Source organism: Ammospiza caudacuta, chromosome 4, assembly GCF_027887145.1.
Source record: "Ammospiza caudacuta isolate bAmmCau1 chromosome 4, bAmmCau1.pri, whole genome shotgun sequence".
Lineage (NCBI taxonomy): Eukaryota > Metazoa > Chordata > Aves > Passeriformes > Passerellidae > Ammospiza > Ammospiza caudacuta.
The window spans coordinates 23,946,859-23,961,797 of record NC_080596.1 but is presented as its reverse complement, the minus strand read 5'-3'; positions in this window follow the sequence as shown (position 1 = coordinate 23,961,797).

Genomic DNA, 14,939 nt, shown 5'->3' with positions numbered 1-14,939 from the left:
AAGCAAGCTCTGCCAGACTCCATGCTGTGTCATGTCCAGCTGCACAAAACAAACTTCTGACTTCAGATGGAAGCAAACCTATAAAAGCATGTCTGTTGGCCCAGCTGGTCCCATGGACACCAAGGATGAGCCAGCCACATGCCTGAGTCCAGTGTTGTCCAAGCGAGGGCAAGCCAGGCCCAGCCATCACAGAGAGCAGCACTGGCCAGGCTAGCTCAGCACCCTCACACCCACCAGCACTGGCCATGCACCATCCCCTCCTTCCTGGGAAGATCCCCCAGTGCCTGGAGAGCAGGTGGGAGCTTGTCTGATGTCCACACAGTTCCCATGACAGATCTCCTCCCCTGTCCCTGACATGATGGCAGCAACAGTCCCTGTTCAGGAGGGCACTCAGGGCTGTGTGCAGGGCTTCCTTGGCAATGACCTGTCAGTGTCCTGCTCCCAGTGCCAGGCAGGTGCCTGGAGACAGCTGCTCCGAGCCTCAGCAGCGTCCTCTGAGAGAGTGACACAGGGAAACACAGCAGGGATGGATGCAGGGACAGTGCCCCAAGCATCTGGCTGTCCCCAGGCCATCCTGCTACCAGACTGTTCTTGGCCATGTCTTCATGACACCAGTCTGTGACTCCCCTTCAGACATTATGATTAGATCTAGTTCATTTTTATCACACACATTTTGCAAACAGACTGTTTTATATGTGTTTGTATATAATATAATTTTTCTTCAATAAAACTCAGTTTAGCCCAATTACCTAAATTGTGTACAAAAAAAATTGATTCAAAACCAAAAATAATGTTTTTATATGGTCTCTTATATCTTCCATGGAACACATGCACTGGAAATGGAATCAGGTACCAGGGCTTTGTGATGAGGGGCTGCATCGTGCCCAGAGACCACTGTGACACTTCAGGGCCCCGCTCTGGCTGTGGGGGATCGAAGGAGTGCAGAGCCCTGCAGTGCCCACTCTCAGGAAAGCCCTTCCCGCAGGAGGTGCATCTCCCCTGGAGCCCCAGCAGCAGAGAGTGTCAGAGACAGACATGGAGAGCTATGTGAAGAATGCCAAGTGCCAGATACAGAAGGGGCTGCTGGGCCTGGTCTGGATGTGCCAGGTGAGGGACAGGCCGGCTGTGGGATGGGGCTGCACGGAGCTGCCTGGGGGCTGGGCTTGCTTGGCACTGTGAGGGACACTGTGCCAAGGCAGCTGCCTCCATCCCACTCCTCTTCCTTCCTGCAGGGGGGACAAAGGCAGCCAGAGGCAGTGCCTCCAGACACCCAGCCCCAGGCCTCAGACCTCAATGGAGACAGGCTGCCACTGCTCCCACGGAGCTCTCGGGATGGCGGGAAGCACCCCAGCACCCTGCCAAGCAAGAAGGGCCTTCCTCAGCTGCTGCAGTGGAATGGCCGGGCCCGTCCCAAGCGCAGGGCTTCAAGGAGAAATGCCACCCTGCCATGGCAGCAGGAGACACTGAAAGAGAACTCCCACAGCAGGAAGAGCAGCTTCCAACCCTGACATGGATGCAGGTCTTGATGGATTGATGACAGCCTGGACATCCTGCTGTCAGACTACTCTTGGCCGTGGCTTTGTGAGACCAGCCAATGATTCTCCTTCAGACAGACTATGATTAGATATGTTCCATATTTTTACTACAAATGCTTCACAAATAAAATTTATTGCACATATCAATATAGTAAGTGTTCAATTTTCTTACCTAAACTGTCAATTTACCCAATTTATTTGAGTTGTGTGCATACAAAAAATTGGTTCAAGTCCAAAAAGCTGAAATAAAGTACAGTTTTAAATTTCACAGGGTATTCTTATTACCTCTAAGCAGGTGACAGCTCCTGCAGGCATCAGAACTATCTGTCTTATAGTTCTTATATCTGCTTAAGGTATAAGAACTGAGGGATAAATTTTTTTGTATAATTTCTTCTGTCTGCCATGGAAGATGTGCACAGGCAGTGGGGCCTGGGTTCAGCTGCCAGGGCTTTGTGATGAGGGGCTGCATCGTGCCCAGAGACCACTGTGACACTGCGAGGCCTGGCCTTGGCCGTGGGGGATTGAAGGAGTGCAGAGCCCTGGGGTGCCCACTCCCAGGAGAGCCCTTCCCGCAGGAGGTGCTGGAGCCCCAGCAGCAGAGAGTGTCAGACAGACATAGAGAGCTATGTGAAGAATGCCAAGTCACAGATGCACAGGAAGCTGCTGAGCCTGGACGTGATGCACCATGTGAGGGACGGGGCAGCAGGGACAGGCCGGCTGTGGGCCAGGGCTGCACGGAGCTGCCTGGGGGCTGGGGCTGGGTTTGCCGGCACTGTGGGGGACACTGTGCCAAGGCAGTGCCTCCATCCCACTCTTCCTCCTCCTGGTCTTGCTTCCCAAGGGTCCGTCACAGGCTGCCAGAGGCAGCGCCTCTGGAGAGCCAGGCCCAGGCCTTGTCCCTCCATGGGGGCAGGCTCAGACCGCTCCTCCACCCACAGAGCTCATGGGATGGAGGGCTCCCCAGCCATCATGTGAAGTAAGTGGAAGCCCTTGCAAGGGCTAAAGAAAGCTGGCCAGGCCCATCCCATGTGCAGGGCTCCACTGAGGAGTGCCAGGAGGCAAGGAGCACTTGCCTCTCTGACTTGGTCTTGGTGGCTCCATGGCAGAGCCAGGGAGGTGACTGCATGGCAGAGCCAGGCAGGTGACTGCCATGGACAGGACAGGATGGGACAGGATGGGACAGGGGGATGAGCCTCCCTCTGACCAGACCCGGCTGCTGCACTGCACCTCTGCAGCCCCATCCCCCTCCCACAGCACTGTTCCAGCAGCTGCTGCTGATAGGTCTCCAGCAGGTATTTCCTGGAGGAAGACAGGTGACCTTTACAAATAACAGAATCACTGAATCACATAGAATCACAGATATTAGGATTAGAAGGGATCTCAGGAGATAGTCCCGTCCAACACCCTGCCAAAGCATGATCAACTTGAGCAGGTTACATGCAGAAAAGTTCAGGTGACTTTGGAATGTCTCCAGAGGGGGAGACTCCATAAACATCCCTGGATAACCTATTCCAGGGCTCTGCCATCTCAATGTAAAGAAGTTCTTACTCAAGCTGGGGAAGAACTCCTCAAGAAATACCCTCTCTCCTTTCTCACCTCCCAGGGGAGCGCATCTCTCAACCTTGGGCAGCCATTGCCAATAGGTCTGGAGAGGTTGGAGGCCATTTCGAGCAGGCAGAAGGTGCTGCAGTGGCTTGAATTCTATGTTCCCAGTGATCCACAGACCTTGGCCAATGAGGAAGAGAACGGTGAAAACGAGCTTGACAAGAAGCAGTCACGTGAGACACTGGAAGAGGATGTCACATCTCCAGTGCCCTCAGACATGTGGGAAGAATGCAGCCAATGCCAGGAGTCCCAAGGCACATCAGAAGTGTACAGTGACCAAGAGCTGTTTCAAGGGGAAGAGGATAAGGGCACAGCAGGAACAGGAGAGGCTATCAGCAAACTGCAGAGCACATCTCCTGACCTGTCTGGTTCCATGGACACCGAGGATGAGCCAGCCATGTTCCCAGCTCGAGCATCACAGCAGCGAGGGGAGGCCAGTGGCACCAGACCCACAAGAACTGGCCTTTCTTCCTGGAAAGTGCCCTTCGTGCCAGGAGGGCAGGCAGGAGCTTGCCTGTTGCCCTCACAGCCCCCTGGAGACAGCTCTCCTTCCCTCACAACCAGTCACGCCACAGTGCAGCAGCAGGGACAGTCCCTGTTCAGGAGGGCACTCAGGGCTGTGCGCAGGGCCTTCCATGGCACCCACCACCCACGGGAGCAGGAGCAGCAGTGTCCTGCTCCCAGTGCCAGGCAGGTGCCTGCAGACAGCTGCTCCAAGCCTCAGCAGCGTCCTCTGAGAGAGTGACACAGGGAAACACAGCAGGGATGGATGCAGGGACAGTGCCCCAAGCACCTGGCTGTCCCCAGGCCATCCTGCTACCAGACTGTTCTTGGCCATGTCTTCATGACACCAGTCTGTGACTCCCCTTCAGACATTATGATTAGATCTAGTTCATTTTTATCACACACATTTTGCAAACAGACTGTGTTTTATATGTATTTGTATATAATATGTTATAATTTTTCTTCAATAAAACTGTCAGTTTAGCCCAATTACCTGAGTTGTGTGTACAAAAAAATTGGTTCAACACAAAAAGCTGAGAAAAAGTACGGTTTTAAATTTTAAAAGCAGGCAATGGCTCCTGCAGGCATCAGAAATATCTGACTTGTAATTCTTATATCTGCTTAAGAAACATCTCCTGTAGTAGGAGGGCAAGGAGCAGCTCTTGCCTCCCTGACATGGTCTTGGTGGCTCCATAGCAGACCCAGACTGGTGAGTGCCATGGGCAGGATGGGATGGGAGGGATGGGATGGGATGGGATGGGATGGCATGGGATGGGATGGGATGGGATGGGATGGGATGGGATGGGATGGGATGGGATGGGATGGGATGGGATGGGATGGGCCTCCCTCTGCCCAGGGCCAGCCACTGTGCCACAGCACTGCAGCCCCATGAGTATAAGGCATGTCTGCACCACACTGACACATCCTAAATGGACAACAACAGTACGTGGCCTAGCATGAGCTGAAAATTATGAAGTCAAAAGAGTATTTGGAGTGTCCCTAAGGAAGGCTCTGGCCTTATGCTTTTGATGTCAACTGCTTAATGTCAGTGTTGGACACCGGACATTAAGATGAGGCTTGATTGGATTGAGTACATCCTGTTTTTGAATGGACCCTCCTCCTCTCTAACAGTTAATCTCCCTCCTGAAGCTTGATTTGTAAGACTTAAAGAGTGTTAGGCTAAATAATTAAGTGTGCATCACTTGCAAACAGCCACGCTTTGTGGACCCGGTTTTGTGACAATTACACTGAACTTGTTTTTTCCCTCTTTTGAACAGAGCGGTCCAAAAATACTGACTTTCCTTTTTCCACAAGCATTTCACCAGGTACCTGCGTGGGGCAGCAGGACCCAAAACCTCTCCCGGCCGGGACTCGGTGCCACTAGGTGTCCCCGCCGCCCGCGCATCCCGCCGCGCTCCTCCTCATCCCGCCTCATCCCTCCCTCATCCGGGAGGCGCTGCGGGAGAACGCGCCTGGCGGCCGAGCTGCGCGATCGGGACACAAGGGACACCTTATCCTGAGAAAAGGGTGTAGTGAGGTGGGGGGAGTCTCTTCTTCCAAGTAGCAAGCAACAGGATGAGCTACACTAGGGGAGACACAGCTTGGGTATTAGGAAACTTTCTTCACCGAAAGAATAGCAAGGGACAGCCAGCCGTGGTAGAGGTCACAGGAATAAAGGACAGCTTCTACTGAGCAAAGCTGTGTCTCAGCAGACTTCCAGTGGCACCAGGGATACACTGTTCTGAGGCTAGAAATCTGGATGTCCTGATGTGTTTTGTCCTGATGTGATTTCAGGATAACCTTGGTAACAGGCATTTTTAAAAATGTTGGTAAGAATTGGGTGTTTCAGAATGAGGAGTTGGCAGAGTCAGCTGCAGACAACTTCCTGTACATCCTAGACCCCTTAAATTTCTGGTCAGAATTCAGTGTCTTTGGTACTATGATTTATAGTGAGGTACCTCCTGCTGCTGAAAAGAGAGAACAAATTCTTCTGTCTTGAGAGCCAAGCAAGGACCATCATTCCCTCCGCAACCAGCAGCAGGGCAGGAATGCAGCCATCACCCCTCCTTGTCTACTCCAGTGTACAATAGTGGCCAGCTCAGGTTCCAGTCTCCTCCTTGTCTCTAGAGAGCACCTCTGTACTATGTCAGGAATGAAATCCTGTCTCCCACAGTGGCTGTTTGTAGCAGAATTCTGTGATGTGGAGGTTGTCTGAGAAGGAAACTCAATGCTTAGTTATCCTAAAGGGACAGGCATTTACCTCCAAAGCTGCAGGTCCCAATTCCCAGTGCTCTCTCTGTCTTGGGAAGCAATCATGTCTTTCTGGTCTCTTCTGGAAAAAGCTGTCGTTGGCAGACACTGCATGCCAAGCACCTTAGAGGGGAGGATGTGGCAAGCTGTGATCTGGGTTTGGTATGTTCAGGATAAGCATGGATATGCAGGCTAATCCTCAGGCTGAAAGAGACATGTTTTGAGTAGTCTCAGAAGCAGAAGTTGGTGAACCTGGGGAGCTTTAATTTGAAAGCTTGTAGGCATTTGTGTTGTCAAAGAATTTCAGGATCAGTTAGCAGGAATCCTGCAGAACACGTATGTGGATTTGGGTATTTAAATACCCCCTAACCTTTCTGTTTGTCTGAGCAAAAGTGACTTCAAATGTATTTTGAGATTATGGCTTCCCAAATATGCAGCAAAGGTTAAATGAAACTCTAGATTTTGCATTAACTGGAACAGGCTTAATAGAAAAATACTGTGTTGATCTGAAAGATTTTTTTTTTTATCTCGATGGATTTTCTTCTAGAGGCTTTTATACCCAGGCACTTAAGCAAAGTGGCCAAATTGTTCCTACCCCATGCAGTCAGTACTACTTCAAGGCTAAGCATAGTTAGCAAATAGAAGGGAAAAACTTAGATTTTCAACTTGGGCTCAAAGCTATCTGACACCTTGTTACTAAACAGTTTTTCCCACACTTGAATGGCCCTCCTCTCTTCAGCAAAAACAAATTTCCAAACCAGTCCCAAACTAGCTAATTTCAGCTTCAAACAAAAACTAGGGAGACTACTTGGCAAAGTGAATGGACGTGAGGGGAAGCTTTTTTCTCCATTTGCAGCGTCCTTGGCTCTTCTAATGCCAGATGTACTTTCAAACACAGCATGTAAATTTGACCTTAACCTGCTCTGCTGTAAACTGACAAATTATAGTTATTATGCAACTAAAGTAATTTCACGTTGCAAATATACATGTTTACAAACACTTCTGATTCAAAGGGAAAAAGAAGGCTTAGCTAGAAAAGAAGTTGTTTAAAATCTTAGTGGGTGACGTGGACAGGGGGATTGCATGCAGCCACAGCAAGTTTGCCAATGACACCAAGCAGTGTGGTGTGGTGGACATGCTGGAGGGATGAATGCCATCCAAAGGGACCTGGGAGAGTTGAGAGGTGGGCCCATGTGAACCTTTTGAAGTTCAACAAGGTGCAAGATCCTGCACCTGGGTCAGGGCAATCCCAAGTACAAGTACAGGCTGGGCAGTGATTGAGAGCAGCCCAGAGGAGAACTGGGGTTGTTGGTGAATGAGAAGCTTGACATGACCCAGCAATGTGCAGGTAAAAGGAGATGATTCTGTCCCTCTACTCTGTTCTCCTAAGAACCCCACCCTGAGTACTGTGTCTCCAACATGAGCAGGACATGGAACTGTTGGAGGGAGTCTAGAGGACATCACAAAGATCATCAGAGGGCTGGAACACCTCCCCTGTGAAAATTGAGGCTGAGTTTGGGTTGTTCAGCCTGGAGAAGAGAAGGCCCTGAAGAGGCCTTCTAGCAGCCCTCCAGTATTGAAAAGGGCTATGAGAGAGATGAAGTGGGACTTTTTATAAGGGCAGGTAGTGATAGAGAAAGGAAGAATGGCTTTAAACTTCCCATGCCTGGAAGCATTCAGGGGCAGGTTGGATGGGACTTTGAGCTCCCTGCTAGGGTGGCATTGAAAAGAGTGCTAGTCTGTAGGCATTGGTGTATTTGACCTAATTTTTAAACCAAGGACAAAGTCCTCTGAAGCTTTGGCTAGAAGACAACATAGTATTTGCCTTCTGCCTTCTCTTAAACAATTTGTCAGCATTGAGGTTATCATGTTTATTCATCTGATATGCAGCAAGTGTAATGCCATCCTTTTTGAACAGAGGCTGTAAGAAAAAACAGCTTGTAGATTTCTGCTGCTTTTAAGCTTTTTTTCTGTGAAAACCCCTGTACAGCAGGAAAAAAGAATGGTCTGTCTTCTTCAGATGGCATCATCCCTACCCATCAGATCACAAAGTGTGTCTACGAGAAAGCCTTAAGTAATTTTTTATTTATTTACAGTGGAGGAATTCACCACAATAGGTCAGAAGGAAGCATTTGCCAGAATCAGAAAAGGTCCCTTTGTGTACTTCATGGTTTTTAATTTGTGCAGACATTCGGCATGTCTTCAGCACAAGAATTCTGATAACACTAACTACAAACAAATTCTTCCGGTTCATTGTTGTTTGGTTTGGTTTTATGACCAGAGCATCTGTATACTCACAATATATGAAAAAGATCCCAATTTTCTGATAATTTGAATGTTCTTTGGCTAAAAACTTTGAAAACTTGTAAAACAGATTCGAGGCAATTTCATCCAGTTTCTTTCATTCCTGTCCCTTGTCTGTTTGAAGGGCTCATTTTAAAACAATCAAAAAGGGAATGCTGCCCAAGAAACATTGTTTTTTTCTCAACTGTCTCACCTGGAAGTTTTGTGTAATTAGCTGTGCTGTAAGACAGAAACAGCTTCCAATTTACACATTCCCATGCTTAAAAACTTCCACAGGGAAGCATTTATGCTCAGTGATTTTTGTTTCCATGCCAGTGCCAGACAAAGATATTTGGATGATAAGAATTTTGAAAACCTCCCCGGAAGAATCTTAAGAGATAAGAAGCCAAGCAGTGTAACTGAGCAATGATTTCTACATGATGTAGCCCCTCAGTGTTAAAACTCAAGGCAGGCAAACCACCACGAGGGTGCAGTGGTAAGGCAGCCTTTGCTGGCAGTGCAGAAAGCTTTAATTTGCTGCTCCTGTTCTGAGGAGTCAGATGATGATCTCTACAGCTGCACACTAAAGGAAATAATTTAAACATAATTAACTTGAGCTAATACTGAAACTCTTGGGAATGTGATGGTGTTCAATGCAAGGGGAGGTTTAACTTGCTCTTTATCAGGGATGTGATATTACTGTTTGAATTAAGACAAGTCTTAATTAAACTTGACCTAAGTGAGAACACAGTTGGGTGAATAATATTACACTTGCTCAGACTGTAGTTTACTTCTAGAGTGGAGAAGGACTAAACTATTGTTTTACTGAGGATTATTATAGCAGGTTTTTTATTATTTTTAAATGATGTGCAATTTTTCCATTGCTTAAGCCTGATTCTCATATTCTTCTTTCAGCAATTGTTTTTTGGGAAAATGCATTATAAATCAACCTTCTCACCATTCAGCTTTGTTCTTCATCTAGCCATCAGTAAACAGGTTATTTTATGTTTGTCTTTTTAGATGTAAAGATGAACTTTTGTTGGGGGGGGGCTAATTATTTTTATTTTAAAAAACACACACATAACCCTAAAGCAGAAATCTCTAAAGCAAGACTTATGAGGGGAAACCTGGAAATCCAGTGCATTCTCATAGGAAGAGATTGGCAGCTGAATGCAGTATTTTGAAAAACAGTACTTGTGTCCTGGACTAAAAAACTAGAATATATTTTGGTAGTTCAAACGAAACCTGTCTCCTTTAGACAAAAGGACCAAGGTAGCTGCTTTACCTGCTTCCAATGTCTTTAGAGAACAGCCCTTGTTTCCACAAAACCAGACTAGTATTTTTGAACACTGTCTGATTTGACAAGTACAGTAAGAGAGAAGAGGAGGAAGTTTGCTTGTGTGCCTGTCCCTAGAAGAAGCTGCTTGCCGCTTCACAGGAGATACTGATTCCCTCCCCCTTGCACTGTCTGCAACCCACAGCGCTCCTGCAGCATCCACCGAAACACAGATTGCACCAGGCATCTCCTCTGTAAGGTATTGTAAAAAACCCTTCAACACAGAGCCAGAAGCTTGAGAATGGGCGTTTTTCAGGTGCTGGGGGTGACATTCTCATGTTCCAGCCGCCCTGAATGCAAACCTGCAGCCCTAGGCACTGAGGATGGTCTTGCAGAGTGCACCTATCTGGTGGTCCCACAGAGCCACAAACACCTGATCCAACACCCACCCAGCTAAGAGAATGCAGTATAATGCCTAAATTAGCTGTATTCACAGACCAAACTCCCCAAACCTGAGGGAAAGGTGACACTTTGCCAGAACTAGCTATTTAAAACACCAAGTGAGTTTCTACCTTATGACTTCGTCTAGGTGTAACAACTTGAAAATCAAGTAACAACTAAGGTGCCACATCTTTTTCACAAGAGCATGCAAATGCTTCCTGCAATTTTGGGACAGGCAATCTTTCTGAATTGGCCACTTATGCTTCTTACCTGCTCATTGAGCAAAAAAACCCAAAAAACAAACCAAAATCTAAAAGAAGGCTTTTCTGTATTTTGGAAAGACAATGATAGAGGAAGCAGATGAAGTTTTTTCTGAATGGACTGCAATGACCCGAAATGAAAGCAATTGTGCAAAATAGTCAACTCTGAGATCAGTCTCCATGATCAGGAAGGAGCACACAACATTTCCTAACTGAAGGTGGCCATACTGGTTGGACGTGCTCAAGCACACAAATCATATTCTTCAGGCCATGTTCATTAGCAAACACTCCCATCCTCCAAAAGCTCTGTCCCCTTCCTGGCACCTGTCTCTTGCAAGTAGCTCTCACCCTCTGCAATCCACCTTCAAAAAATCCTCTCTGCAGCCTGCTGGACACAATTCCTCTTGCTCTGAATCACTTTGTGCAATTAAGACAAGGGCTGGCCTGAGTTTAGCCTTCTGGCTGGTGGTGGGATGCTGTGTAGCCAGAGATGGTGTTTTGGTGAGCTTTGGCTACATGTGTGGCCATGCTGCATTGCCCTGGAAACGGTGAGAAAGCCCTGCTCTGGAGGCTGCCGCACAAACGGCTGCTGGTGGCAATAGGACATCTGGAAACCACGTGGAAGCTGCAGATGGTGGAAATGTGGTACGTGGGAAGCATGTGAATTGCTCAGTAAGCCTCTAGGAACAGTGATGGAAACTCCTACATGGTAGAGACCTTCCCTGGGTGTCTCAGGAAGGATTTTATCATCACACTGCAAGCTGGAGCTTATACCCCTGCAAAAAAATATCAACGTTATTTCTGGATAGGGAGATTGAGTCACCTTTCAATTTTAGGAATTCTGCTGGGCAGTTTGTGCAACAGAGAAATAGGAATAGAATGGTAATCATAGGTCATGTAATACAATCCCCTGTGGCAGGTACAACTACATCATCAAGTCCTGATGACTAAGCAATCTCACCTTTAATTTAGAAGCTTTTTTACTGCTGGAAAATTGTCACAGAAATGTGATTCTCTGAGTATTAGGAGTCAGTCATGTGAGCCAATATAATTTGAGTTTTTTGTTTTTTCTTGCCTTCATATAGTCTTTAGACAGTCATGAAGGAAAAGACAAATTGTGTAACTTAACATAATATTGATTCTTTTCCCCAATTAATATTTCTCGTTTCATATTGCATACAAAGGTTTAAATCTCTTAAATTAATCCAATACTGCGAGTCTATATCACAAATTCTGATCTTAGGATGAACTCTGCTGTGAACACAGGATGTTGTTCTCCACTTTAGTCACAGTATTTGTTTAAATTTTCTTCATTTCTCCCTTTCAGTCACTGTGCTAGTAGAATCCGAACTGAAGACCACTTCCATAGGAGTCTTATCCTATTGCAAACTGGCAATAGATGGGTTTATGAACCAGCTGTGATTCCCAGGTGAGGAGAATGAGAAGGCTCTGTATCTGAGGGTGATTCCCCAGTGAGGGGAAATGAGAGGAATGTGATGAGTCCTGATATCACAGAGGTTGAAGGGCAGCAGCTTTTCTCTTACAGTCCTTATCTCTGACCAAATGTGAATCATTTTCATAATAATTCAACATTGTGTCACAAATCACAGAATAAACTAGATCAACTACTTCCTTATGAGAGATAACTGAGGTTTTGGTGGCCAAAAGATTGGCACCTCTCGAAGATGCTGGAGAATGGAATTACTGCAAAAATTGTTTCAGCAAACTTTACCTTCTACCTCTTTGGCTTTAGTAAGAGCAGATAAGCAGGGCACTCTTCTGCTCCTAAAAATGTGGTTTGTGGTTTTTCTCCAAAATGGAAAGAAAAATCTCCTTGCATGATTTCTTATTAGGTGATAGGGAGAAGGAACAGCTGAAGTATTTTCTGCACAGGTCCTTCTTTGTAATAATTAGAATCAATTGAGTTGACATTCATTATTTTCCTCATAAATATCACTCCTTTACCTTGATTTCCTTCCTGTAGCCTCTGCTGGAAATGTAATGTTTCAGATGTACTAATGGATATCCAAGGTGTTTCTTTTTAGGTGTATGTTTTGTTTTGGTTTTTGTTGTGCTGTTGTTTTGGTTTGGTTTGGTTTGGTTTTTTATCTCAATGAGCAGGTGAGAGGTTATTCAAGCTCTGTTGGCCACTTTCCAGAATACAGATTTTGCATGAACTGCTGTCTCTTTGCTCAGCTGTGAGAGTCAGCATTTTATGCTGATGACTTGACAAGAGAATATTCCCGTGCCTTTCTGGTCAGTGCCTGAATGAGGAAATAAAAGCCAGTTGCAGGGTTTGCAGTTTATTTCTTCAGAGGCCATAGCAGGAAATTATGAGGAGAGCAAGCAAATTTGTTGACAGGAAAGATTTGTGCTACAAATGAAGGAATACTCTCAGGAAGAGTTTATGGGAAGGGACTGTTTTCTAACAGTCTTCATGAGACATTTTGAGAAAGCAGAGTGGTTCATGCAGAGACAACAAGTGTGCAATAACACTCAGGACTGCCTTCTGTCAAAGGCCCATGACATTCTGGAGGTTCCTGTACTTGGTTTCTTACTGCTGACAATGTACAAAGCTGTCAGGCGTTTTGAGGAAGAAAGGATCACATGGTGGAGGAGAATAGATGAGAGGATTAAAATGAACATGCAAGCTAGTTTGTGTACTTTTTGATCAGCTGATTTAATGGGGAGGGAAAAAAAACAAGCTAAAAATCATGCAGGAAACTGCTGCCTTTCAGACCCAAGTCTTATTTTCAGGCATGTTATCCATCTGCAATAAAATAAGTGCACGTGCTAGCCACAAACATTATTAGGATGAATGTGCATCTGGCAAAGCAGGGCTCTAACCCCATCCTGTGTGATGGGCTATGTGGCTGACTTGAACTTCAGAAACAGATTACATCAAGCTGCAACCACTTCTGCTTCAGGGGGTAGCTGAGGGGTCTGCTTCATTTTCAGAAGCCAACATTCTGCATCTGACAGTGGCAATTGGGTGTTGAAAGAAGAAGCCGTTCTTTAAGGTAGCATTTATGCATAAAAAATTCTTTAAAAAGCATAAGGAAGCTGATGCCCATGTACTGAGCTGGTGGCAGTTTTACTATGGAATATTTGCACATTACTTTCTTCCAGAACTGGTTAAGCATCCATTTTGTGTATCAAAAAAACTTCTTTGCAAAAGCTGGTTGGCTAAAGTGATGACATAAAAAAGCCAGGAGTCACTGCTTTCCTCTTGTGACTGAAGGCAAAGTGCCATTTTTACATGTTTAAAGTAGTGTATGCTAGTGCACAGATGGACAATGGTGCTGACAGATAATTATCTGCACCCATTTGCATAAACCAAGGAAAAGCTAAGACATGCTATATCTTTCTCTTATCCCTGCAACAAAAGTTTTGAAATGCATGAGTGCACTGAGCAATGATTGTAGGCCGATGGCTAAAGCATTCTGAGAAACTAATCGGGTTTGTAAGGACATCTCATGGTATGGTGGCCACCTGGGCCCAGAGGTTAACACATCTAGTCATTTGGAAAGCATTGGGCAAGTCATTTTAGAGACCATGAGGTGTGTTTTGTTATCCTCAAGACCCCACATATACACCAGGGCTGTAACTTTACTATAATTCCACTTCTCTGGGCCATGGATATCTGGACCCGACCCCTGGTTATTTTAGCCTGGTGTTTTCCCACTCCTTTCAAAAGGCAGGAACCTAAAGAGTGATCCAGTGGAGATGTGGAGCCTGTAGACCAGGTTAATACAAGCCTACTGACAAGGCACAGGCTCTTTCCAGCCATGTTTCCCACAGCTTGCTCAGAAGATTGTTTAGCCATTTATCAATCTACTACAGAAAACTCCCATCAAATCCCTTGGGAGTAGACAAAAGTTTGGCTACTAAGAAATCTCTTTGGATCACCTTGCTGGCATGATTTGGTTACTCTACTTGGAGGTGGAAGTTGTGCAAAATCACTTTTATGTGCGAAATGAAATGCTCTTCCCAGACTGTAACGTGAATGGCGACCGACGACTGAAGTGGCTGTCAATAAGGCTGCCACAGACACTGACAAAGCTTTTTTGTTGTTTCCTAAACATAGTTTTATATGATATGGCTAAGAATATTAGAAGGGCTTCAAGTTGCCTGATTTGTTCATCATCAAGGGAGGGTCAAAGAAATTACTCCTCTATCCTAAGTTATGAACACACCTAAAAAATTCAGACTCCCTCCATGTAGCCACAAGCAATTCCAATGCCGTTGGAGAGGAAGAAACTCCAAGTTCTTTCAATGTAACATTGATGATATAAGGATCTAGCTCTGTTTTGAATGAAAATGTAGGGATTTTTTAGGAAAAACATGTATAAGGTGGCTGCAGATACATTAGGGCTGGAAACTAAATGGGATGTGTTCCTTTTCTTTGCTCAGCAGAATTGTACAATAAATCCTTTTCAAGACTTTCTGGTCCTCGGGTTACCTCATGAGTTTGAAGCTGTTCTTAGACTAGAATATCTTCCTAGGAAATGTATGGTGTTGCAGGAGTTAGTTAATCTGCAAGAGTGAATTTCATTCCTGAGGTTTTGTGACTACTTTGTTACAAAAATGCTGTGTCTAAAAATGAATATGGTATATGAACCACTTTACTCAGTTTACTTCCATGCGGAAGCTGACCTGTGGCCCTCAGATTTTTCCCTAGTCAAGGGATAAACAAATTTAAGTTCCCAGAAAGAGCTATCTTTATTACATCTAAAATAGAGCAATGTATGGGGTTTCATTTAATCAGTAATTTCAACCTCTCCA